This window comes from Petaurus breviceps, unplaced genomic scaffold (genome assembly GCF_028583685.1).
Source record: "Petaurus breviceps papuanus isolate PSGF00001 unplaced genomic scaffold, PetGlider_PUasm1.0 38, whole genome shotgun sequence".
NCBI lineage: Eukaryota > Metazoa > Chordata > Mammalia > Diprotodontia > Petauridae > Petaurus > Petaurus breviceps.
This window is the reverse complement of record NW_027186304.1, coordinates 94,148,078-94,174,455: the sequence shown is the minus strand read 5'-3', so window position 1 is coordinate 94,174,455 and position 26,378 is coordinate 94,148,078. Positions and strand designations below refer to the sequence as shown.

Genomic DNA, 26,378 nt, shown 5'->3' with positions numbered 1-26,378 from the left:
CTCTTTACCATCTGTTATATAGCCAGCTTCCATTAAAATCTGCTTCAGCTTTTCTGAGTTTTCCATTCATTTTAGCAGCTTCTTGACTTATTCTTCATAATCTATCATGACTACAGTCACATCCATGCCAGATAGGTGTAAAAATGGGGCAGGATTCTTTTCAAAAAGATTCATGGTTTTTCAGGAAAGCTTTGCTTTTGCAAGTACTAACCCTTATCAGAGCGTCTGCACACAGTAGACACTTAATAAATGTTTGTTGATTGGTTGACTGTAAGAGTTAAGAAAGATAGTTGCCTTCTTCACTTGTGTATTGGAAAAAGCAACTTGATTTCCAAATAACGTTTCCCATAGAACCAACATACTCCCTAGGTCAGCACACGAGGCAGTGTGGTATAGTGAATACAGTGCCAGCTTGGAACCCTGCAGGCCTGCATTCAAGACCTATCTCTGACTCACATTGGCTCAGTGACCCTGGGCTAGCCACTTAATCTCTCTGTGCTATAGGTAGCACTCTAAAATTACAATATAATTGCAAAGAAGGTACTGACTTGGATTAGTAGAGTGAGGTTCCTCCCCAGGCAGTACCCCAGGTCATTGAAGTCACAGGTCCAGTACCTGTGGCTCTCCAGGCTGACTCATGGATATTGTTTTTATACCATAATCATTTCCTTTTTTCCCCTGGCCCGCCCCCCCCCCTCAATTCATTGAACTCTTTCTTCTATTTTTCTCTTGTCTCCACAGTTTATTGTTACAAGGGGAGTTGTAGGGGACAAGGGAATCATAAGGAGATTACCTTTTGTAACAACAATGCAATATTCACAACACCCACATCCCACTGTGGGCTTCAAATTCCATTACCATTACACCTCTCCTGCACTATAATGTGGTCAGAACCCCCAAAACCCTTACCTTGTTCCATGGACAATTCCACCCATCCCTCATGCCAACTCTTAAGCATCTCTGATCTGGTCCCAATCCTGTTCCATAAAAACTGGTGACTATTAGAGTTAGTATAACCAAGTGGCTCCAGTTCCCTTCCCACTCCTGCTTGTGGCTCCAGCCTTGTTCCCTGTACTTTACTGAAACTCATCACCTTCCACTTCTTTTCTATCCTCTGGACATCCCCATTGCAATCTTAGGGCCTTTGCTGACCCCAGACACCCAAAAAGCTGTCACTCATATACCCATTCCTATTCAGGGTATACGGATTGAATCAGCATTTGCAACTTCAGATCCAGGGGGTCCCCCAAGTACTTTATACTTTTTATTTAGTACATCCTCCAATAGAAAAGAAGAATCAGAGCTGGGATGCAATAACCCTTCTTCTATTCCTCGATCAAGGAATAGCATGTATTCTCAAAGTCTTTCTTCAAAATAGAGGCAATCCAGAAGTGAGAAGTCAGAGGTCTAGGTCTCTAAGAGATATTAGAATCTTTTTTCTAGGGTCTGAGGGGACAGGTCATAGTTTAGAGGTCAAGGTTAGGGTGGCACCAAAAGGTCAAAGTTATCTCCCTGCAGAATCTGTCCCACTTGTCTCTTTTGTCCTCTCTCTAGCCTGTCACCCTTATATAGCCCCCTGGATAAGAACTAGGAGTTTAGGGAGTAGAGAGGCGAGGACCAGGCCCTAGGTTCTCAATGTTAGGGGCACAGTACTGTTGCACTAGCTCTGAGTGACCTGACTGAAGAAGTGCCCGTGGATCATCTCAGGGATAGAGGAACTGAGGCCACTCAGCCTGTGGGCAGCTCAGTCCATCCAGCCCTTAGCATGAGGCTCAGTATTGATGAAAACAAAGCATTCCACTCTGTCTGGGTGTGAAAGCATATCAAGACAGGATAAAGGATACAGCTCCCATCCCAACTCTAGTTATGGTGGAAAAGTATAAGTATTGCAGGATACAAAGGATCATATCTGCAAACTGGATGGTTGCTGGTTCCCCAAAGAGACAGGTGCCCCTTCCTCCATGCCAAAGGCATCTACATGAACCCAAACAAAATTTCTTTGAACTGAAACAGTAACTGGAAGTGAATCTAATTGTTGGTGAAGATCTCTGGATCCTTGGGTTTGTGAATGCCAGAGACAGTGAAGTGACTGAATCACAGTGGTTCTCCACAGAATGAATCTTGGCAGCCTCAGGAGTCTACCCTGGTAACTGTGGCTTCTTAGCGATCTGCACTTCCCATAACTGTGCTATGGTGACTGGATGCTTATTAGTTGGATACAGTGGGGTTAAGGGTTAAGAGGAGTGTTCTTACTCCTCTCTGTCCAGGGGTCTCTCTCTTCCTTCCGTCTTTGCATCCTTAAGTTTATGACAGCTCTGCTATCACCTTCCTCAAACAAGGTTAAGTAAAACAGTAAACCAGAATGACCATATCAGTCAGTATATGAAGCATTTAGCATCCTAGCTCTTTCCCTCCTTAGAGAAGGAAAGTGTTTCATCATTTGTAGCCAGTGTTAATCATTTCCTTTAATCTAAGTTCAGCAACCTTTTAGTGTTGTCTTTATAGTTGGTTTGTTGCACTGCTTTTTTTGCTCTGTATCTGTTCTTATAAAACTTAACATCTTTCCCCAAATTCCTTATTTTTCATACATAGTAAACACTTAATAAATGCTGTTTTATTCATTCATTTATTATGACACAACACCCTCTACAACTAGTTCATTCATTCCCAATTTGATGGCCACCTACTTTATTCCGTTGTGTTTTGTACATGTATGTATGTATGTATGAGCTTCATATATATATATGTATATATCTATATCTATCTATCTATGTCTGCGACTTCCTTGGGAGACATGTCCAGCAGCAGGATATTGTGGCAGATAGTATGAATAGTTTGGTAGCTCTTTTCTTCGCAATACAAAACTTTTCTAGAATGTTATGATCAATTCAGAGTGCAATCAGTGGTACATTATTGTGTACCATGGCCCTTCCAACACTAGATTTTCCGATTTTTTATCATCTTTTCATTTTGTTGTGCGTAAGACAGAACTACAGAATTGTTTTAATTTGCATTTTTCATAGTGTTGCTTTGAAACATTTTTTTTTTCTAAATAGTTCCTGGTGGAAAATCTTTCCGGATCCTCCTAGTTGTTAGTGGTATCTCTCACCTCTTCTACTGGTTATTATATAGACATACAAACATATGCATGCATGCATGTAAATGTGTATATACACACGGTCACATACACATATGTATATGTGTATATGCATACATGTGTGTGCATGCATGCATGCATGCATTATGTATGTATAACTCCAGGAGAAGGGCCAGGAGCAGAACAAAGGTCTCTATACAATGTTTGTCAATCTAACAAAGACCTTTGATACTGTCAGTAATGAAGGCTTGTGGGAAATTATAGCAAAATTTGTTTACCTATGGAAGTCATCAGTATTGTACATCAGTTTCATGATGGCTTGCTTTGGTTCCACTTAATGGACAATGCTCTTTCCCTCTTTCCCGGTCACCAATGGAGTGAAACAAAGCTGTGAGCTTGCTTCCATGCTTTTTAGCATGATGTTTTCTGCATTGTTGTCAGATACTTTCAATAAGGATGAAAACAGCATCAAGGTCAGCTGCTGCACTGATGGTATATTATTTAATTTGAAAAGGCTACAAGTCAAGACTAAAGTGGAGGAAAATTTGGTGCATGATTTTTGTTTCACAGATGACTGTGCACTCAATGCAGGCTGTGAATTGCAACAAAGTATGGATCAATTCTCTGCTGCTTGTGCTAATTTTAGCCTGACAGTTAACACCAAGAAAACAGAGGTTCTCCACCAGCCAGAACCACACCATCCATGAATGGAACCATCACTTATAAGTGGAGAAATATTGATGTTGTGGATAAGTGCACTTACCTTGGCAGTATCCTTTCCTGGGATGTATATACAGATGATGAAGTTGTTGCATTCGTTGCCAGAGTTGGCTCAGTGTTTGAGAGACTGAAGGAAAGTGTGGGAGAAAAGCGGTATTAGACTGCCTACCAAGCTGCAGGTCTACAGAGCCATTGTGCTGACCTCATTGATATATACCTGTGAAACCTGGACATTACACCAGCACCATGCCAGGAAACAGAATTGCTTCCATTTGAATTGTCTTAGGAAGATTCTGAAGATCACCTGGCAGGATAAGGTGATGGCCACTGAAGAACTTTACCAAGCTGAATCGTCAAGCATTCAAAGTCTGTTGCAGAGAGTGCAACTTTGTTGGTCTGGGCAGGTGCTAAAAGTACGTTTGCCTAATAGACTATTTTATGGAGAATTCACATAAGGCTGGCAGTTACATGGAGGTCTCTCTGAAGAACTTTGGAATTGATTGATTGTTAATCAGTTGCTTGCTTAGTAGATGCTTATTGGATTGGATTGTAGTTGTTCTTTTGAAAGCTGCTTTTTCATCTTTGACTTCATATCTACTAGGGAATGAGTCTTAGTCATGTATTTCTGTCATTTCCTTATATATCTGAGATATTAGGTTTTTATATGAAACAGTTTATACAAAGCTTTTTCCCCCATTAAAGTTTCTCTTTTTAGTATAGTTGTATTGATTTTGTTTGTGCAAGAGCTTTCAAATTTTGTAAACTTGAAGTTTTGTATCTTGTCTTTTGTGATCACCTCTGACCGTTGTTTGGTTATGGAATGTCTCCCTAACCACAATTGTAAATAGTACCTCCTTTTTTCCTAGTTGTGTGACTCCTGTCTGCCTCAGTTATCTCAGCTGTTAAATGGGGATAATAATATCACCTACTTCACAGGGTTGTTGTGAGCATCAGATGAGACAGTATCTATAAAACACTTAGCATAGTACCTAGTACAGAGCAGGTGCTTAATAAATTCTTGTTCTCTTCCCTTTCTTCCCTTATCCAATAATATTTTAAAATGACATGACTTTTTATATTTATGCCATATATTTATTTGAAGTAGAGACCATTTTGTATTTTTATTTGATGAATTGCTGTGACTAAAGAATTAATTAGCTGGTGGCCAACTTGTTGGTAATGAATCTCTTCATTCTTAGGCATGTTACTCAGCACTCTTGTTCTGTTGCCAGTACTACTCCTGGAGCTATCTCCATCAAGGTCAGAGGGGAGGTGATGGGTAAGGTGGTGGTGGTGGTTTGACTTAACTAGCACATGCTGCCTCTTGTCTCTGCCTCAAGGGAGCCTTACTGCTTTAGCTTAATAGTAGCAGGCACTTAATAAACTCTAGTTGATTGGTTGACCATCATACTTGCTTTTAATATTCCTGTTAACATAGGAGGCACTTTAATTTATTAATTGATTGCATTGAGTATAATAGGCATTTAATCAAGATTTGTTAAATTTAATTTAGTAAGTAAAAATTATAATAGTAATAATACCTAACATTTTTAAGTCCTTGGAAGTTTATGGACCACTTTCAGACATTATCTCAATTGGAAAATGATATATCTTCCTACCAATTTTTGTCTTTTACTATGAGGACAAAGAATGTTGAAAGGAAACAAATGCAGTTTGAGCATGCTATACCTTTTATCAAATGAGTTAGGATTATTTAGGGGGTCTGTAAGAAATAATTAAATAATAGGATTGATCTGATTTTCTTTATTACTTCCTACTTTGGTAGGAATTACCCTTAAATGAATGATTTTGTGATAAATTGTCATCCATAACTAGTAAGGAAAGAAAAGGCTACCTGTAGAACTTGTATACTCAATAACCAGGAGTGGTTTTAGGAGGGGTAGAAATGGGAAAGCAAATTCCTTAGGTTTGTGTCTTGAGATGTGTCTCCACCAGATAACTGGGTGGTGCAGAGACCTGGGTAACAGATCAGCTAATGAAAGAAGGGTTGTAACAGCTCTCCAAATGGCTAGTGGCGGGGGTTACATTATTGCAGACCAGGTAGCAGCTCCCAAAGGTAGCTCTCCACAAGTGGTCATTTAGCATTTATTTAGCACCCAGGCATTGTGCTAAGTTCTGGGGAGTCAAAGAAAGGCAGAAAACACTCCCTGCTCTTATAGAACTCACAGGGGAGACAACATGTAATCATGTACAAATGAGCTATATAGAGGATAATCTGGAGATAGTCTTGAAGGAAAGGCATTAAGATTGAAGAGGACTGGGAAAAGCTTCTTGCAGAACATGGAATAGCTGAGACCTGAAGGAGGTCAGTAGGCAGAGATGAGGTGGGTATCATATGCTGATGGTACACAGCAATGCTTAGCTGCCTGATGGGCTCATAGCACCACAAATAGGATGACAGAAGCAATGAGGAATCACCAAATTTCCCTTTTTATTAAGAACATATCCTATCTCTCAGTAACTTTTCTATATTCTAGTTCCCAGGGCTTCCAGGGCAGTGATTGACTTGGTGGAATACAGAAACCTTTTATTTGCATAGTCCCAGAACCTAGAGTGCTATAAAAAGCTACTTCCTTTGGGTTTAGATGAGCATTATCATCATTTTAGAAATGTGGAGAGCTTCCCAGCAGTTTAGGGGCATTTAGGAGTATATATTATTTCATAATGGTGAAATTATAGTCCATTTTATACATAAGATGAAGGAATCGAATAATCAAAATATCCTAAGGAGTTTTTGTTATTTTCTTTTTTCTTTTGGTAAGGGAAGTGATTTTGAGGCAGGTTCCTTGTTGAACAACAAAAGAACCTTTACTCTAATTGTTGTGCAACTTTTTCTTGTAATTCTATATATGGAGACTGACCTAATTGGGGCAGGAAAAAAGAGATCTTCACAAGAATCCAAACAATTGGAGAAATGTGGCAACTCTTACACGTATAGCTAATGTAGGTGTGCATATTCATGTATGTTTTCTCAGTTCATTTACATTGATGCAAGAAAGCTAGCCATTGCAGTTACAGGAATCTTAAATAGCAAATTTATCTTTACCTCATTGAAAGGAGCATAGGAATTAAAAAAGCAGACCTTGTGAAATATTTTGCCATACTTATAACCTCGTTGGTATTTCATCTTAAGCAGTAGAAATAGGCAGTGTTGTGTTGATATATAAAGAAAAGGCTAAATTCTTTGTTGAATGAAATTGCTATGGCCAGTAATTTCGTATCACCAGGAGGTGGAGATAGTTGAGTAAAGAAATAGATCTATTCTTTAACAATTTCTTTTTTCTTCCAATAGAGGGTGCCATGTCTCTTTTTAGTATATTAAAAGTGGGTTATTTGGGGAGTAATTATGGAGCTATACGACAGAATATTTCAGTATTATAAAACCAAGAATAATATTTTACTGTTTTGATTATCCTTTATATATGTTCATGTTTATATCTACAATACTTATACTGTCTCTCAAATCCACAATTTTAATATGGCTATTTATATAGATTAATATTCTTTGCTAACATTTTTTAAATTGGCCCTTTTATCGAACTTTTATTATAAATCATTACACCTTCCCCTTTAAATCAGATGTTTCAATAGTGGAGGAAAACCCTTTACATTTAAATGAATTAAATTCACATAACTCCAAAATTTACCACAATTTTGTAAAACCTTTGTTTTTCTCAGAAATGTTGACCTTCCTTAGTGTTTGCTATGATATTCTTCAGTCTCTATATACAACTTTCAAATGTTACATTAATAAATGTTGCCACTAACATGACATTAAAAACAAATGTCATGGGACATTCATTTTTAATCATGGTACTAATTAATTGAGTTCAACATTAAATTTTGAATTAACTATAGGGGTATAATGTGGATTAGCCGTAATGATGTTTTAAAATGTGGTTAGTTGCACACTAAATAGTAACATTCCTAGTACAGGACTAAAGGAAATAATCAGTTAACTTCAAAATAATAGAATGGATTGCAGTAGATAAAATTCTCAGAGGAAAAGTAGGTATTTATCATCTCTAATATTCTTAGGAAATAATACCTTAACATATATCAGAGGAGGAAAAGGCCATGTTTTATAAAATATTTTTGTTCTGTGGGTGGTCACAAATTCTGACCTTATATCCTGTCATATTCCCAAATCAGAATTTAGTTTCTAGTATTAGTGGTAGGTCTTTTAATTTTATATTGGCATCTTCCTTCCTCTTTGTAATAACTTTAGTTCTTATTTTTGAAGGAGCATCAGATTTTTCTTATTCGTATTTTTGTTATTAAGGTACACAAAACATACAGTAGTCTTATCTGTTTGCATTGAATAACATGGAGAAAAAAAGACTATTGAAATTTGAAAACCTGTTTTTTTGAGGTCACATATGAAATGAAAACTTTTTGGTTCAATATGGATTTTGCAATCCCCTTCCATATCCCTTTTAAAAAATTTAGAAGGGTCTTCTGTTGTGATTGATTTTTAATAAATTTTAATCTTGTGGAACTTAACCATACTTTAAATAGCTCTCAGATACTCAGATTTCCAGTGGATCTTTGATAGCACTGAAGTTGATTCATTCCCTGTAGCGACAAAGATCTCAATGCTTTCATCCCCATCCATCTAGTCTGACTCTAATGCATGTTCTTCTGTGAGTTCTTTGCCAAAGAGGGGGTGGGCTAAGGCCATCTATACATCATTCTGGGATCTTTTCTTGGTTTTCCTTGCCTGTCATCTGAAAGATCAGGAAGATATATATCAGGAAGATATAACACTTATAAACATATTAGCCTTTTTTGTTGTTTTAATTCTTTCTGATTCTCAGTGACCCCATTTGGAGTTTTCTTGTCAAAGATACTAAAGTGGTTTGCCTTTTACTTCCCCAACTCATTTTACAGATGAGGAAACTGAGGCAAACAGGGTTAAGTGACTTACCCCAGGGTCACACAGCTAGTAAGTATCTGAAGCCAGATTTGAACTCAGGGAAGTCTTCCTGACTCTGGGTGTAGCACTCTATCTGCCTCATCACCTAGCTGCCATTAGCATTTTTAAAACTCCTATGTTTATGCCAGGCTCTATACCACATACTTCACAAATATCTCATTTGGGGAAAAAAAGCAAACAAACAATTGTTTGCACTTTTTCAATATTATAATTCAATATAGGACTTATAGTACTATTTAATAACTATGTGAATTTTGTTGTTCATTATTTTGAAGTCTCTTTTCATAATTTTGTTTATACTAGTGTGTCTTTACAAATTATGATTTAATTTTTATTCTACTGAAATGAAGATACCATTGATTTCGTAGCACTTTTATTCCTTTTTTGTCCTTATAATCAAATTTGTATTATAGTTATTTGTGTACACATATTACTTCTCTTCAGTGGTAAGCTTCTTCAGGGCAGGGGCCATGTTATTCATATTTGCATCTTTTACAGTACCTAACACAAAGCGTTGCACATAATAGGTGCATAATACATGTTTGAATTGATGAATATGTTTTTGTATCCCCACATGATTGAGCTTTCTTCAAGAATGTTGTTATATATTGATTCCCATAGAATGACTCATATCTTGTCAGAATATTATGTCAACCTGCATATTAAATTCAGTTCAACAAGAATTTATGTGATCTTGTACAAGTCATTGTTCAGTGAGAGCTGTGTACTCCACCTATATTTCACTAGCCCCACATGGCCAATCTGTCGTCAAATCTTCTTATTTCTACCTTCACAACATCTCTCATATATATTCTCTACTCTCATAGCCTCCACCCTGTTCCAGCCCTCATCACTTCACATTTGGAGTGTTGCAATAACCTGCTAATTAATTGGTTTCCTTGCCTTGGGACTCTCCACTATAGGATATAATCCACTCAGCTAGGAAAGTAATTTTCCAAAAGCACGTGTTATCCTTCCCTCCAACCCCCCAAATAAACTCCAGTGACTCCCAGTCACTTCCAGGATCAGCTACAATGTTCTCTTTAGGACATTTAAAGTGATTCAAAGCCTGGCCCCTTCCTACAGTCTTCTCATGTCTTCTTTCCACACCACCCATAGTCTACCTGTACTGGTCTTTACTGTAGTGTGCTATTCTTCACACATTAAACTCATTTTTCATAACTCAATACATTCTCCCCTCCTTATCTTAACTTCCCTGGCTGCCTTCCAAACTCTTTTCTATATGAGGCCTTTCCTATTCTCTCTGCCACTTTATTCTAGTGCCTTCCCTTCCCATAATACCTTACATCTGTATGTCTCATATACTTATATAGTTATTTATATGTTTTCTCCTTCATTTGAATGTGAGTTCCTTGAGGGCAGGGAGAGTTTTTGCTTTTGTTTCTATCCTCAGAGCTTAGTATAGGGCTTGGCACATAGTGAACACTTAATAAATGCTTGTTGACTGTCTAGAAGAACAAGAAAATATTTTCTGATCCAGAGGGCAGAACTAAACACTGAAATGTATAGAAATAACCTTATACCTATAAAGAGAGAAAACATGCTTTTCTGTCTAGGATGTCATAGGTAAAGGTGGAAGTATTCATTAGGTAACTAAAGTCACAGGGATAGGATATATGACCTCTTTTTTTGTACCGTCAATAAATTCTACTTTCACATTTTCAGTATTTTCTCATTGCAAGAAAACAAAGACTCTACAGATGATATGATGGTATACTTAAAGAATCCCAGAGAATCAATTTAAAAGGTAGTTGAAATAGTTAACTTCAGCAAAATAACAATATAAAATAAACCCCCAAATAAAATAAATCATGAGTATTTCTATATATTACCAACAAAGTCCAGCAAGAATCAATAGAAAGAAAAATTCTATTTAAAATAACTGTAGACAGTGTAAAATACTTGGGAGTGTACCTTCGAAGACAAACCTAGGTGTTTTATGAACAGAATTATAACATTTTCACACAAATAAAATCAGACCTAAACAATTGCAAAGATATTAATTGCTTATGGGTCGACTGAGCCAATGTAATGAAAATGCCAATTCCACCTAAATTAATTTACTTTTTAGGTGCCATGCTAATCAAACTACCAAAAATTATTTTACAGAGTTAGAAAAAATAATAATTCATCTGGAAGAACAGTCAGAAATATCAAGGGAATTGATGGGGAAAAAAATGTGAAGGAAGGTGGCCTAGCTGTAGCAGATCTCAAACTAGATTATAAAGGGGTGATCATTGAAACAATCTGGTACTGGCTAAGAAATAGAGTGGTATATTGATGGAATGGATTAGGTACACAATACACAGTAAATGACTATAGTAATGACTATAGTAATCTAGTGTTTGAGAAACCCAGAGACCCAAGATTTTGGGATAAAACTCACTATTTGACAAAAATTGCTGGGAAAACTGGAAAGCAATTTGGCTGAAACTAGGTTTACACAAACATCTTACATTGTACACCAAGATAAGGTCAAAATGGATATATGATTTAGACATAAAGGTAAGTATCATAAGTAAATTAGGAAAGCATGTACTATTTTACCTGTCAGATCTATGGATAAGGAAAGAATTTATGACCAAACAAGAGATAGAAAGCATTACAAGATGTAAAGTGGATAATTTCAGTTACCTTAAATGAAAAAGTTTTTGCACAAACAAAACCAGTGTGACCAAGATTAGAAGGAAAGCAGAAAACTGGGAAAAAATTTTAAAGCAATTTTCTCTATTAAAGGCTTCGTTTCTCAAATATATAGAGAACTGAGTCAAAGTTATAAGGATATGAGTCACTTCCTAATTGAAAAATGACTAAAGCATATGGATAGTCAGTTTTCAAAAAGAAATCAGCTTTCTATAGTTATATAAAAATGCTCTAACTCACTATTGATTAGAGAAATGCAAACTATGATATCTCTGAAGTACCACCTCACACTTATCAAATTGGCTAATATGACAGAAAAGGAAAATGACAAATTTTGGAGGAGATGTGGGAAAGATTGGGACATCAATGCATTGTTGGTAGAGTTGTGAACCATTCTGGAAAGGAATTTGGAATTATGCCCAAAGGGCTATAAAACTGTGAACACCCTTTGATCCAGCAAAACCATAGCTAGTTAATATCCCAAAGAGATTTTTTTTTAAGGGGGAAAAGACCCTTATGTACAAAAATACTTATAACAACGTTTTTTTTTGTGGTGGCAAAGAATTGAAATTTGTGAAAGATGCCCATCGATTGACAAATGACAACAAATTGTGGTATGTGATTGTCACGGAATACTATCATGCTATAAGAAATGTCAAACAGGATAGTTTCTGAAAAACCTAGGAAGACTTAAATGAACTGATGCAAAGTGAAGTGAGCAGAACCAGGAGAGTATTGTACATAGTAACATATAATCAAAGTGAGTGACTTAGCTATTCTCAGCAGCACAATGATCCAAGACAATTACAAAGGACTCATGATGAAAAATGCTTTCTACTATTAGAAAAAGAATCTGATGTTATCTGAATGCTGATCAAAGCATACATTTAAAAAACTTTCTCCTTATATTTTTAATTTTTTGGTCTGTATTTTCTTTTACAACGTGGCTAATATAGAAATATGTTTTACAAGATTACACATGTATAATATATATCAAATTGCTTGCCTTTTCAAGGAGGGATGAAGGAGAGGAGGAAAAGAGAGAATTTGGACCCCATTTTTTAAAAAAACATGTCAAATATTGTTTTTACATGTAATTAGAAAAAACATAAATTAAAAAAATTTGCTCATTGCAAATATAGATTAAAAAGTAAACCAGTAACTACTGAAATAAAATCATTCTGAAGAAAAATAATCATATTCTTCAGTGTTAAGTTTTGTAAAAATAGGAAATTATGCTTTGTTTCACCTATTGAGTTTCTTAGTATTTATGTGAGGAGATACAAGGGGAGGTCTTTATAATAAACCGAGGGAATTGCCTTTTTGGTCATCTGCAGTTTGGTTCTTCAGAGATTTCAATGTTCTATGATTTTAGCCACATAGCATCACCAAGAGAGTATCAGTGCTAAAATAAGGGATTTTGGTATTAGAGAATATCCTGGAATTTTTCATCATTTTTCCCAAACGTAATCCAATTCCTATTCAATTTGGTGCCAAACAAAGTTTCTATCTATAGTGCTATATATTTACTGATAGACTACCTTGTTGAACTGACTCTTCATTTTTATATCATTGTCTGGGGTACTGGCAGACTTCATTGATATATAGTCTTCCTTATTAGGATTGTTATGCCAGTCTCATTTGAGTCGCTGTGGATCAACTTGGGGAAGCCCTGTAGTATCATGGAGTTTGTTGTAATCAGGACAGTTTATTCCAGAGACAACAAGCAGCCATGTAAAGTAAACTGCTCTGTCCTGTGCACTCTATGCAGGACATCTTCCATTAATCGTAATCCCAAATGTCTTTGGCAATATTGCTCCCTATTTCTGTGCCTATTTCAGTGTGTCATATTGACATCACTGATTATTCAACAAAATTAATTTCTCTGGCATCTGTTGGTTAGTGTTATATGATTTTGATATATGTTGGAGACATCTCGTTGAAACAATATCTTTAAAACTACATTTTGCTGTAGAATAAATTTTTTTAATTCCTCAAAACAGCAAACATAGTATAATCTTTTATTTTTGAAACTTCTTGATCGTTTTACTGTGAATATGGGTTTTCTGTTAGAAAGTTTTTGCTAAAAATGTCAATTTCCTTTTTGTAGTTTTATAAAATGTTCCCTATATATTGTTACTATCTGTTGATCGTTCTCATAAAGTTATTTTAGAGATGAGAAACTGCTGAATAGTTGCTTATGCCTCCTTGGTTGCCTTTTTCTAAAAAAAATGAAGCCAAATAGTACTTTAATTGGTTCCACTATAACCTGTTTTGAACATGTGAGTTTGTTCCAAAGCACTTGCTATCTTAGAAAGATTTTGAGTATAGCATGAATTTTGAGCTTGTTTCTGTGCAATTTCTTTTGCAAGAAGCAGTGAGAGAGCTCAGAAACCTGTACCACTTCGTAATAACTCAAAAGCTACAGCCTTGTCTAAACCCACTTCTGCAAGCAGACTTAAGTTCTTTGTCAAAGCAAATAGCTGTATTTATTTTATATCTTTTGATGCAGTAGTTGCTGTGAGCAGAGAAAGGCTGGTCAGAACCACTGGACCACCTCCAACCTCACTCCCTTCCACCATGGCTTCATAGGCTGCTCCAAGTTACAGCCTGTTAGCTTACTCATACAGCCGAGGGCAAAGGCCTGGGCTGGGCCACTATTTATTGTAGTATTTATGTATTTCTTAACCATATGACATATATAAAATTGTGCTAATGGTTTTTATTAGGTTCCTAATCTTTTTTTAAAATGTGTCACAGATTTAAGTTTTTGAGAATTATTTCTCTAACCTCATTTCCCCCATAAGTTCTGTGGTTTTAATTGAACAATTTTGCATGACATGATACTTTTTGGAAACTTTTATGTCATGCCTGTATTTCCATTCTTTTGGAATCTTCCCTTCTTTGTATTATCTTGAAAATCAAAGTTGTGTTGCTTTCAACACAGATTTCTTCTATTTTTATCTGGTCAGGTATAACATACCTTTTTAATTTAATGTTTTTAAGTGCCACTGCCACTTCTTCAAATAGTATGAGATGATGGAGTCCAAGAGCTGTGGTTGTCTTGTCAGTTGCTGAAGAGAGAATAGGCTGCCTTCAAAATACTAGTAGACCTCTTCCATTTCAGTTCTTTTTGTTTCCTTCTTCAAGTTTTACCTACAAATTCTCTTGGGATCATCTATTCTGGCTAGTTCTCACTTCAAGCTTTTAGTGACTCATTTCTCTCCAATTGCCTTCTGATATTTTGTGATGTGGAACTGCTCATATTCTGTCATTTTCATCCCTGATACTTTACAAATTACCTTGGATAGATCACTGTTATGTGTTTGCCATGTGTCTGACAAGGAGAGAGTTTTTCTCTGTTGACCAGCTGCTCTCCAGACTCTGGTTTCCTCATTGTGACAGATGTTTTGTTCCATTTAAACTATTCTAAAAACAATGACAGATAAGTATCTTTACTTTTGTACATTTCCTAATTTTGTAGTCAACAGCAGAAGTAGATCAATTTGCAACTGTTATAGAGTCATGCCATGTCTTCTTGTGTTTATGTTGTCATCTAAATTGGTAAGTATGTATCTCCCTATTTTAGCCTTTGTTTTAGCTGAATTTAGCTGATTTGAACTTAGCACAGCACTGGCAGCCATCCATTTTCTGTCCACTAAGAGGCAGCAGAATAGAATAAAAAGAACATTCCATGTGGAATCAGAAGAACTGGGTTCAAGTTTCAGCTCTGGTATTTATTCCCATTGTGAATTTGTGTGTTATCCTGGTGGCCCTGGAAGTAACTTATGGGAGAGATTTACACATCTGGAGATGTTTATTGAAGGGTTTGTAGGATCAGGTGGAAAGTAAGCTCTTAAATGAAAGACCCAGTCAGCAGTGAACTTTATGCCTTAGCTTCCTTCACTCTAGTATGCTGGGAGTACCACTGTTATCAATTGTAGTTTTATTTTTGCTGATGTAGCCCAAAGTTCTATACAAAAGAGATGTTTTCATATACCATGAAAGGCTGATTGGAAAAATATTAACAGTGTTCTCCTTCTCATGGGATAGTCTTGGACAAGATACCATAGGAGTCAAGGGGATAGGAGAAGACTAGGCTAGTAGAAGAATAAGAGAATATGAGAAATTTTAGTTTCTTACTTAGTCTTCTTACATTTTATGACCTTCTCTGCTCTTTGCAATCTGGTGCCTCCTTGTTATTCCTTGTATAGCACACACTATCTCCTGACCTTGGACATTTTCACTGGCAATCCTGTATTCTTAGAATTTTCTCCTCATCTCTGTATCTCTTGGCTTTCTTCACATCCCAGCTAAAATCCCACTTTCTGTAAGAAGCCTTTGCCATTCGCCCTTTATAGTATAGTTTGAGGTTTGATACTGTCAGGACCCCTTCCTTACTGCTTTTTCATTAATTCCCTTTGATATTTTTTTTTTTTTTTTGCTTTTTGGAGGGCAATTGGGATTAAGTGATTTGCTCAAGGTCACACGGCTAGTTTTGTGTTAAGTGTCTGAGGTCAAATTTGAACTCAGGTCCTCCTGACTCCAGGGCTGGTGCTCTATTCACTGCGCCACCTAGCCACCCCCATAGAAAACACATTAAGCCTTCATAGAATCTTGTTTGTTTTTTGTTTTTTTCTTTTTGGAGAGAGGAATGCAGGGCAGTTGGGGTTAAGTGACTTGCCCAAGGTCACAGGGCTAGTAAGTATTAAGTGTCTGAGGCTGGATTTGAACTCAAGTTCTCCTGACTCCAGGGCCGGTGCTCTATTCACTGTGCCACCTAGCTGCCCTTCCTTTTATATTCTTGACCTTTTGTTCTTTCAGATGAATTTGTTATTACTTTTTCTAGCTCTCTAAAGTAATCCTTTGGTAGTTTGATTGGTATGGAACTGAGTAAGTAAATTAATTTAGGTAGTATCATTTTTATTGACTACCTACTCATCAGCAGTATTTCTCCAATTTAATAACTATTTATTTATTTTTCGTTTTGAACATTTACTTTTATGAGATTTTGAGTTTTTAATTTTCTCCACCTTTTCCTACCCCCCTCCCCAAGACAGCATGCATTCTGATATAGGCCACAAACATAGATTTAAATAATTGGATTGGAACACTAACACATTGCTGATGGAGTTGTGAATTGATCCAACCATTCTGGAGAGCAATTTGGAACTATGCCCCAAAGGGCTATAAAACTGCATACCCTTTGACCCAGAGATATCACTTCTAGGGCTGTATCCCAAAATGGGATATCATAAAAATGGGAAAAGGACCCACATGTACAAAAATATTTATAGCAGCTCTTTTTGTGGTAGCCAAGAACTGGAAATCAAGAGAATACCCACCAAGTAGGGAATGGCTCAACAAGTTGTGGTATATGAATATAATGGAATAATACTGTGCTATAAGAAATGATGAATAGGAAGACTTCAGAGAAAACAGGAAAGACTTATATGAACTGATGCTGAGTGAGGAGAGCAGAACCAGGAGAACATTGCAAATTAAAACAACACTCAGGTTTTACCTCCAACAGTAAATTTAGAGGAATGGGGAAAACATATCTGGTCAGTGTTGAAGGGATTGTGGTAAAGATGAGAAAGACTGAGGTGTGAATTCATACAACTTTTTAACCTGAGGATTCCATGGCTAGTCATATGCCTCAAGAAAGGCCCATAAATAGCAAAATATTTATACAGCAGCACTTTTTAATTGTAAAGAGTTATAAACTAAGTAGATATGTATTAATTGGTGAATAATTAAATAAATTGTGGTATATGAATGTAACTGAATATTACTGTGCTGTAAAAAACAGTGAGTATTTTGAATACTGACAAGAGCAACATCCGTAACATATGAACTGACACAGAGTGAAATAAATAGAGCCAAGAAGACAGTATACATGACAACAATCGAGAGAGTATTGTGAACTCTTTTTTTCCCCGCTGTGACTTTTGAAAGGCCATAGATTTATCTGTTTTATGTAATCATTTTATTCTATTCTTAATAGTGATAAAATGCAGGATTTGTGTTTGTGCTGTTTTGAGTAAACCTTTTATGAGACTTTACCAAATTATAAGACTTAGTCACATTAGGTCCCCATTAGACCATGAGGGCTCTGGACAGTAGAGACTGTCTTTTGCCTCTCTTTGTATCTCCAGTGCTTGACATAGTCCTTGCACATTTTAGGTGCTTAATAAATATTTAGCAACCGACTGCTTATACATAGTAGAGAGCTAATGATTGAATTATTGGATTGCTTGAATGCGGCTGAGAAGCAGATCTTTATTAGGTGATAGATCAGAAGATGTTTGTTTTCTATATTCTCCTCTACCACCCTCTCTTCCCCCTTCCTTTTTTTTTTTTTTTAACCACTTTGGATTTTTGTGACAGGAAATATTTGCTAGAAATCTATATGATTTCTAGCCTGGGTGAAGTGACGTCACTATACACTTGAATTTTTCTACTTAAGAAGAAATCCCTTGCTCCTTCATTTCTTTATGTTTGCATCAAATACACTCAATTAGACTAAATTCTTTCAGAATCAGTGACTAGAAAGAACTCTTTCTGAATACTAAGGGAAAAGAAGCCAAATTTTCCTCATTTACCTGTCAGATCACTTCTAAAAATAATGAATGTAGAAACTCCCACAATCCATGTTTACAGCAGGGAGTCGTATTTACGAAGTGTCTAATCCAACATTGATTGTTCTTCTCATGCTGGTACAGATTGCAGAGAAGGTTGGCATACTGTCAGTAGTTGGTGGTTGTTATATCATGTGATGCACTATATTAGACTGTTTATGGAAAATGTTGATACCAAGTTTGTCAGTAATACTACCACAGATAATATTTTGGTGAAGCAGCTGGTTGACTACACCTTGGAGCTGATAACATCTGTTTACTGTGCATGTATGTCAAGATCTAAGAATGCTATTTGGCATCAGAAGTTCTTCTAAATTTCTAAGAAGCCAAAATGGTTGTGTGTGTGTGTGTCTGTGAGAAAGAGAGAGAGAGAGAGAGAGAGAGAGAGTTATTAAAGAATAAATGGGAATAGAATGTTACATGCAGATGAGACCTCAAAGGTTAACACATTTTATTTTACAAGAATACTTGAGTCCTAAATAGGTCAAACAACTGTGACTTAGTACTTGATAGATCTAAGCCTAGAACAAATTTATACTAGTTTATCTCAACTGGGTCCTTTCTGCAACATGGCAATCCTACTTTTCCTCCCCAGTTGATTCTGTATCTCACCACAGCAAAGGTTCTGAACCTTCACAAGGCTCCCATGATGCCACTACCCTTTCCCTCTTAGCTAAGTATTTGCTTCAGAAAATATATATGCCATTTTTTAACACCTTCCCTCATACTATCCTCCTTCATTACTTCACAGTTGGGGTAAAATGAGCCTATAAGATAGTAATGAAATAATGGTCTTTCATGATGAGGTGACTCTTCTGCCTGCCAGTACTAGCCAGTCTGTTTGAACCCTTGAGCCCATCCTCTCTCCTCTTCTCCAACAGATTACCCGTTCCATGTCCCTACTCTAATCTTCAGTCTCTATCTATTGGTCCCTTCACTACTTTCTACAAACATGCCCAAATAGGCATGCTTAGGCAGCTAGGTGGTACAGTGAATAGAATGGTGGGTCTGGGGTCAGGGAGACTTGAATTCAACTCTAATCTCAGATACTTATTAGCTAAGTGATCCTGAGCAGGTCATTTGACCTATGTTTGCTTCAGTTTCCTCATCTGTAAAATGGGGATAATAATAGCATCCATCTTGCAGAGTTGTGAGGATGAAATGAGATATGTCTTTGTTTTTTTTGGAGGAGGGAAGACAAGGCAATTGGGGCTAAGTGACTTGCCCAAGGTCACACAACAAGTGTCAAGTATCTGAGTCCAGATTTGAACTCAGGTCTTCCTGAGCTGCCCCAAGATATTTGTAAAGTTCTTAACACAATACCTGCCACATAGTGGGTCTTTCCCTTTTCTTTCCCCCCAGATCTCCTCTAGAGATACTGTAGTGCTGTCCACACTTAGTTTATCCACTTTTCTTCTCATTTTCTTCTTAACTCTCTGTTGTCTGGCTTCTTATTTCATCATTTAATTAAAATGGTTCTCTTCAAAATTACTGGCAATCTCTTTTCCAAATCTAATTGCTTTTTCTCAATCCTTATCCTTCTTGATCTCTCTGAAGCACTTGACACAGTTGACCAGTTCCTTCTAGATGCTCTCCTCTGAGTTTTCATGACTGTGCTGTCTCTTCCTTCTCCTATATGTCTTACACTTACTTCAATCTTCTTTGCTGAATCTTCATCCATGCCATGCCCACCAGCTGTGGATGTCTCCTAAGGGTTTGTTTTAAGCCTTCCTTCTCTTTTTTCTCTATACTCTTACTTCATGATCTTATCAGCTCCCAGAAATTGAACTATCATCTCCATGAAGATAATCCCCAGATTTATAAATCCAGCCCCAGTCTAATCCCATATCATCTATTGCCTATTGGGCATTTCAAACTGTGTCTCCCACTGGCATCTCACATTCAACATATCCAAAACAGAAATGATTATTTCTCCTCCCTTCAAATTACCTACTCTTTCAAATTTTCCAATTATTGTCATCAATATCAAAATTCCTTCCAGTCACCTAGATTTTCACCCTTGATTCCTCTTTCTCACTCACCTCACATAGCTAGTCAGTTGTTTAACATTGTAATTTGTTTATCTACAACATCTTTTGCATATGTCCCTGTGGTAGACTGTGATCTGGTTCAGCCTAAACACATTAACAATGGAGGGAGGAGTAGTCCTTTGGGGAATTTTTTTAGTCTTAGGTAAGGATAGGATTTCTAGAAAAGGATTCTAAGCTATCTGTAGGTATGTAGGGAAAAAATTATCTAAATCACTGTTGATTAGAAAAAAGATAAAACAATTCTGAGGGAAAATAGGGAATTGTTGGTGCAGTAGTGAACTGGGCCAACTATTCCAAAGAACAATTAAAACTATGCCCAAGGGGCCATAAAACTGTGCATGCCTTTTGATCTAGCAACACCACTGTTAGTCTGTACTCCCAAAGAGATCAAAGGAAAACGTAAAGGAACTATATGTACAAAAATGTTTATAACAACTTTTTTTGTGGTGGCAAGGAATTGGAAATTGAGGGTATGCTAATCATTATGGGAATGGCTGAACAAGTTATAGCATGTGATTGTGAAGTACTAATGTCCTATAAGAAGTAACGAGAGAGGTGTTTCAGAAAAATACATGTCAAGACCAAATGAGCTGATACAAAGTGAAGTGAGCAAAGCCAGGAGATCATTGTGCACAGCAACAGCAATGTTGTAATGATGTTCAGCTGTGAAAGACTTGGCAACTCTGATTAATACAGTGACCCAAGACAGTTCCAAAGGACTTATGATGAAAAAATGCTGTCTGCCTCCAGAGAGAACTGATGAACTCTGTTTACAAATGGAAATTTAAAAATTTTGCACTTTATTTTTCTTTTGTCTTTTCCTTTCTTTTGCTTTTCTCCGCACAAAATAGTTAATATGGAAGTGTTTTGGATGATTTTACATGTATGATTGATATCATGTTGTTTGTTTTTTCAGTGAGTAGAGGAGGGAGGGAGGGAGGGAAAGGATCTGGAATTCAAAATTTAAAAAGAAAAGAATGCCTGAAATAAATAATCCATTCTTAAATAATTTAAAAGAAATGACAAGGGAGGTGGTTTCAGAAAAACCTGGGAAGACCTACATGAATTGATGCAGAGTGAAGTGAGCAGGCCCAGGAGAACATTGTACGTTAATAATAACAGCAGTATTGTAACAGTGATCACTTTGAAAGACCTAGCTACTCTGATCAATGCAGTGATTCAAGACAATTCCTAAGTACTTAAAATGAAAAAGTCTTTCTACATCCAAAGAAAGAACTGATGAACTCTGAGTATAAATAAAAAAATATTTATTTCACTTTATTTTTCTTGCCTTTTTTTTTTTTTTTTGGCTTTTTGGAGGGCAGTTGGGGTTAAGTGACTTGCCCAAGGTCACACGGCTAGTGAGTGTTAAGTGTCTGAGGTCAGATTTGAACTCAGGTCCTCCTGACTCCAGGGCTGGTGCTCTATTCACTGTGCCACCTAGCCTCCCCTGCCTTTTTTTTTTTTTTTTGCAACAGGGCTAATATGGAAATGTTTTGTGTAATTTCACATGTAAAATTGATATCATTGCTTGCTTTCTCAATGGGCAGAGGAGGGGGCTAGAGGGAGAAAAAGAATTTGAAACTAAAAGTTTTTTTTAAAAGATAATGCTCATTCCCCAATTGATAAACGGTCAAAGGATATGAACAGGCAGTTTTCAGAGAAAGAAATTAAAGATATCTATAAGCACATGAAGAAATGCTCTAATTCACTATTGATTAGAGAAATGCAAATCAAAACAACTCTGAGGTACCACATCTCACCAGGCAGATTGGCTAAGATGACAAAACAGGAAAATGATAAATGCTGGAGAGGATGTGCGCAAATTGGAACACTAATGCATTGCTGGTGGAGTTGTGAACTGATCCAGCCTTTTTGGAGAACAATCTGGAATTATGCCCAAAGGGCTATAAATACTTTCATATCCTTTGATCCAGCAAAACCACTCCTAGGGTTATATCCTAAAGAGATCATAGAAGTGGGAGAAAGACCCATATGTACAAAAATGTTTATAGCAGCTCTTTTTGTGGTGGCAAAGAATTGGAAATTAAGGGGGTGCCCATCAATTGGGGAATGGCTGAATAAGTTGTGGTATATGCATGTTATGGAGTACTATTGTGCTATAAGAAACGAGGAGCAGACGGTCTTTGTATTTACCTGGAGAGGCTTATACAAACTGATGCTGAGTGAGAACAGTAGAACCAGGAGAAATTTGTACACAATTACAGACACACCATATGTGTGATGACCAACTTTGATAGACTGGACTCCTCTCAGCAATGCAGTGATATAAGTCAATCCCAAAAGACTCATGATGGAGAGAAATATGTGCATCCAGAGAAAGAACTAGAAAGAACTGAGTTTATATTCAGGTGGAAGCAAAATACCTGATCTTTTTCCTTCTCTTATTTGGTTTTATGTCCTCTTTACCATTTTTCATTCCAGCTGATACAATCCGTCTTTATAACCTGACTAATATATAATGTGAAAGTATTTACAGAGCCTATTCTTGACTATATGACACCATGGTGGGGGGAGGGGAGGGAGGAGGACAAAATGTGAAACTCAAGGAATTGTAGAATTGAATCCTGTAAACTAAAAGTAAACAAATTAATTTTTAAAAAAAGATAATGCTAAAAAATAAATGACAAATTAAAAAAAATAATTTCAAGGAGGAAATCTAAGGCTCTAGGATTTGAGGGATGCTGACAGACAACAGCCCCTGTGACAGATAGGTAGGGCAGAAAGATTTCTCTTTTTTTTTTTTAAGTATGTAACAGAAGGCCTTTCATTGGTGACATCCCTATGACCCTATTTTTAAAAAGCCTCTGCTGAGACAGTTTCCCATTTCCTCAGACTGAGTGAATTTTCTACTCTGTGCTGACCCTGTTTGCTACCACACAAATAGAGTCTCCATAGATTAAAACAACTGAGCAGGAAGTAGAACTATAAGTATGTGGTTTTAACCCAGTGTTTGACACGATATTCTTGCGATCTAAGAAAACTTATTCTTTTATAACCCTCTTGCTTGTGCAGGGTTAGTAAAAAAAAAAAAATCATCCCCATCATCATCATATGAGCTAGCATTTACATAGAATCTACTTGGTTCCAGATACTGTGCTAGGAGCTTTATAAATGTTATCTCATTTGATCCTTACCACAACCCTGGGAGGTAGTTTCTATTATTATTCCTATTTTATAGTTGAGAAAACAGGCAAATTAGAGGTTAAGCAGTTTGTGCAGAGGTTAAGCAATTTGCGCGAGGTCATACAACTAGTAAGTATATGAGCCTAATTTGAACTCAAGTCTTTCTGACTCCAGGCCCAGCATTCTATCTACTACTCCACCTGGCTGCTAGATAGCTTGCTATCTGAAGCTAAGATGACTGCCAGCAACTGCCCCTCCTCCACAGTAGTTCTCTCCATTCACATGGCCATAGTCTTAGATCAGGATCTCATCACTTTTTACTTGGGCTATTAAGATAGCCTTCTAATTAGACTTGCTGCTTTAAGTCTTTTCCCTCTCAAATACAGCCTCTGCAGAGCTGCCAGAGTGATTTTTCTATCTAGATATTAGCTCCAATCATGTCATCCTTTGCTTAATAAACTCCAGTGACTCCCTTTTACCTCTATCATCAAATAGAAACTCCTCTGTTTGGCATTTATAGCTCTTCGCTACCTGATCCTTTTCTGTCTTCCTAAGCTTTTAACAAATTATTCCCATTCCATGCATTTTACAGTCTAGTCATAATAAACTACTTGTTGTTCCTCGCCTTGATACTCCATCTCCCATCTCCGTGCCTTGGCATTGACTGTCCCTCATGTCTACAATACTCTCCCTCCTTACTTCTGCCTCTTTTAATCCTTGGCTTCCTTTAAGATTGAGTTTAAGTACCACTTCCTCCAGGAGACCTCCTAGGATTTCTGACTGCTACTGCTTTCCCTGCTGAAGCGACTTTCCGTCTTTTCTGTTTTTATCTTGTATGTATGATTTATGTATACACATGTTTCTCTCTTTACCGTGTAAGCTCCATGTGGGCAAGGACTTTTTTTGTTTCCTTCTGGACTATTTTGTATTCCTAGCATTTAGCATCAGTACCTGGTACATAGTAAGCATTTAATAAATGCTTATAGATTGATTGATGGATAGAACCCAGGTGTCTTTCCATTCAATCTAATATTCTTTCCATTATACCATCCTGAGTTTATTCATTTCAGTTCTGTCCAGCTCTTTGTGATCCCATTTGGGATTTTCTTGGCAAAGATTCTGGCATGGTTTGTCATTTCTTTCTTTAGTTCATTTTACAGATAAGGAAAATGAGGCAAATAGGGTTAAGTGATTTGCCCAGGGTCACACAGTTAGTAAGTGTTTGAGGCCGGATTTGAACTCAGAATATGAGTCTTCCTGACTCTAGGCCTGGCACTCTATCCACTGTGCTACCTATAGGTACTACAATAATCATATTTCATACAAATAATAATTGATCATATCCCATTTACTTTTTAAATGATCAGTAAATATTCTTTGATATTATTACATAGTAGCCAAGGTACCTATCAGGTACCCATACTTTGATGCTGTTTCTGAACAACTTCAATACATTGAGTTAATTTATCTTTTGGAGAGAATTGCCCTTTTCTAGACAAAAACTTTGAAATGGTCTTCTCCTAGACCCTGAAATTTTTAGGGAAGATAATTCATTTTTGTAGCATTGGCAGTAAACAGACTGACTAAGATAGAATATATACATGCATATGTATGCATACATACACTCTCATATATATGTATATATACATTTTTATATTTCTGCTTTTTTACTACATCTGGACAAGTTACTTCAACTCCAGGGCCATCAGTTTCTATCTATAAACTAATAACCTTTCTATTTCAAAATCTGTCAATAATTTAAAATAAGCATTTATTTATATTTATATTCCCTTTTTTCTCCAACATCTCTCCTCTCCTCCATAATAATTTAAATTAACCATTTTAGCCATGAATTATATAGATTTGCTGAAGTAAAAGTTTTTAAATGTCAGGAAAGATATTAGGAGAAGGTTTTAGTATCTTGTCTTAAATAAATTACGTTTAGTTTTTTTTAAATAATTCCAATTCAGTTCAACAAACATTTATTAGTTCCTACAGTAAAAATTCCAATTTAACAAACATTTATTTATTAAGCACTTACAATATACTAGTTGCTAGGTTAGAAAAAAAGTGATACAAAGACAAAAATGGAAGTCTGCCCTCACAGATGAGGAGATAAAAAATACACCCATAAGTATTTATATCTAAGGTTGCTATCTAAATTCAAAAAAGGGAAGAAAGCACTAAAAACTGAGAAAATATAGACAGCCTTGTCTTTGGCGATGGTATCTCTGATGTGCTTTGAGGAAAATCATGGATTGTGTGAAGTGGATGGTAAGCAAGGAGTGCCTTCCAGACTAGGAAATCGTTTATGCAAAGACACAGAAACCAGGAGTTGCCTTGTTGTATATGGCAAGCAGCTAGTAGGACAGTTTGACTAGAATGGAGAGATCCTGAAGGAGGATATTATGAAATAAGACTGGGAGTTATTTTGAAGGCTTTCAATACTAGCCCTGGGGACCTTGCAATACAAAGCCACTGAAGATATTTGATAGGGAAGTGGCTGATTCAGATCTGTGTTTTAGGAATATCAGTTTAGCAGCTATGTGGAAAAGGAGACCAATTAGGAAGCTACAGTATTGAAGTTTTAGAGTAAAAGGTAGAAAGAAAGGAGGGATGAGAGATTTGCTTTGTTGGTAGAATCAGCAGGACTAGGCAGCTCATAATATGGGGTAGGCGAAGAGGAGATTCAAGGATAACACCAGAGTTGTGAGCATTTAACAGTTTATTTCCTGTGAAATTCTAGACTGGTGTTGGTAACCTGTGGCCCCATGACAAAACTGGCATATCGGATGGCTTTCTGTGGCACAAGGTCATCCATCACCTCTGCTGTGCCATGAGCCCCTGTGTACCGCTAACAATCACCAACCATCCCTGCAACCTTCTTGAGGTTTAGCATATTTATAACCACCCTCCCTGTCCTGTCCTGTTTATCCCAGAATAGTTAAAAATAAAGTATACGTGGGAAATCTTAGGAACTCATGCAAAGTGATGTAAGCAGAACCTGGAAAACAGTGTACAGTACGTGACCATAGCAGTGTAAGTGAAAAGAGAACCCCGATAACAACAACATCAAAACCAGTGCTGTATAATTTGAGAAT

The 26,378-nt window shown here is 36.7% G+C and overlaps 1 protein-coding gene and 1 pseudogene across 1 annotated transcript in view; one reads left to right on the top strand and one right to left on the bottom strand.

Annotated features, from left to right (window-relative positions):
* TPD52 (tumor protein D52) overlaps positions 1 to 26,378 on the top strand; it is a 326,322-nt gene that overhangs the window by 143,583 nt on the left and 156,361 nt on the right. The gene's annotated exons all lie outside the window — the stretch shown is intronic.
* LOC138169891 (protein NDRG2-like) lies at positions 1,596 to 19,760 on the bottom strand (annotated as a pseudogene).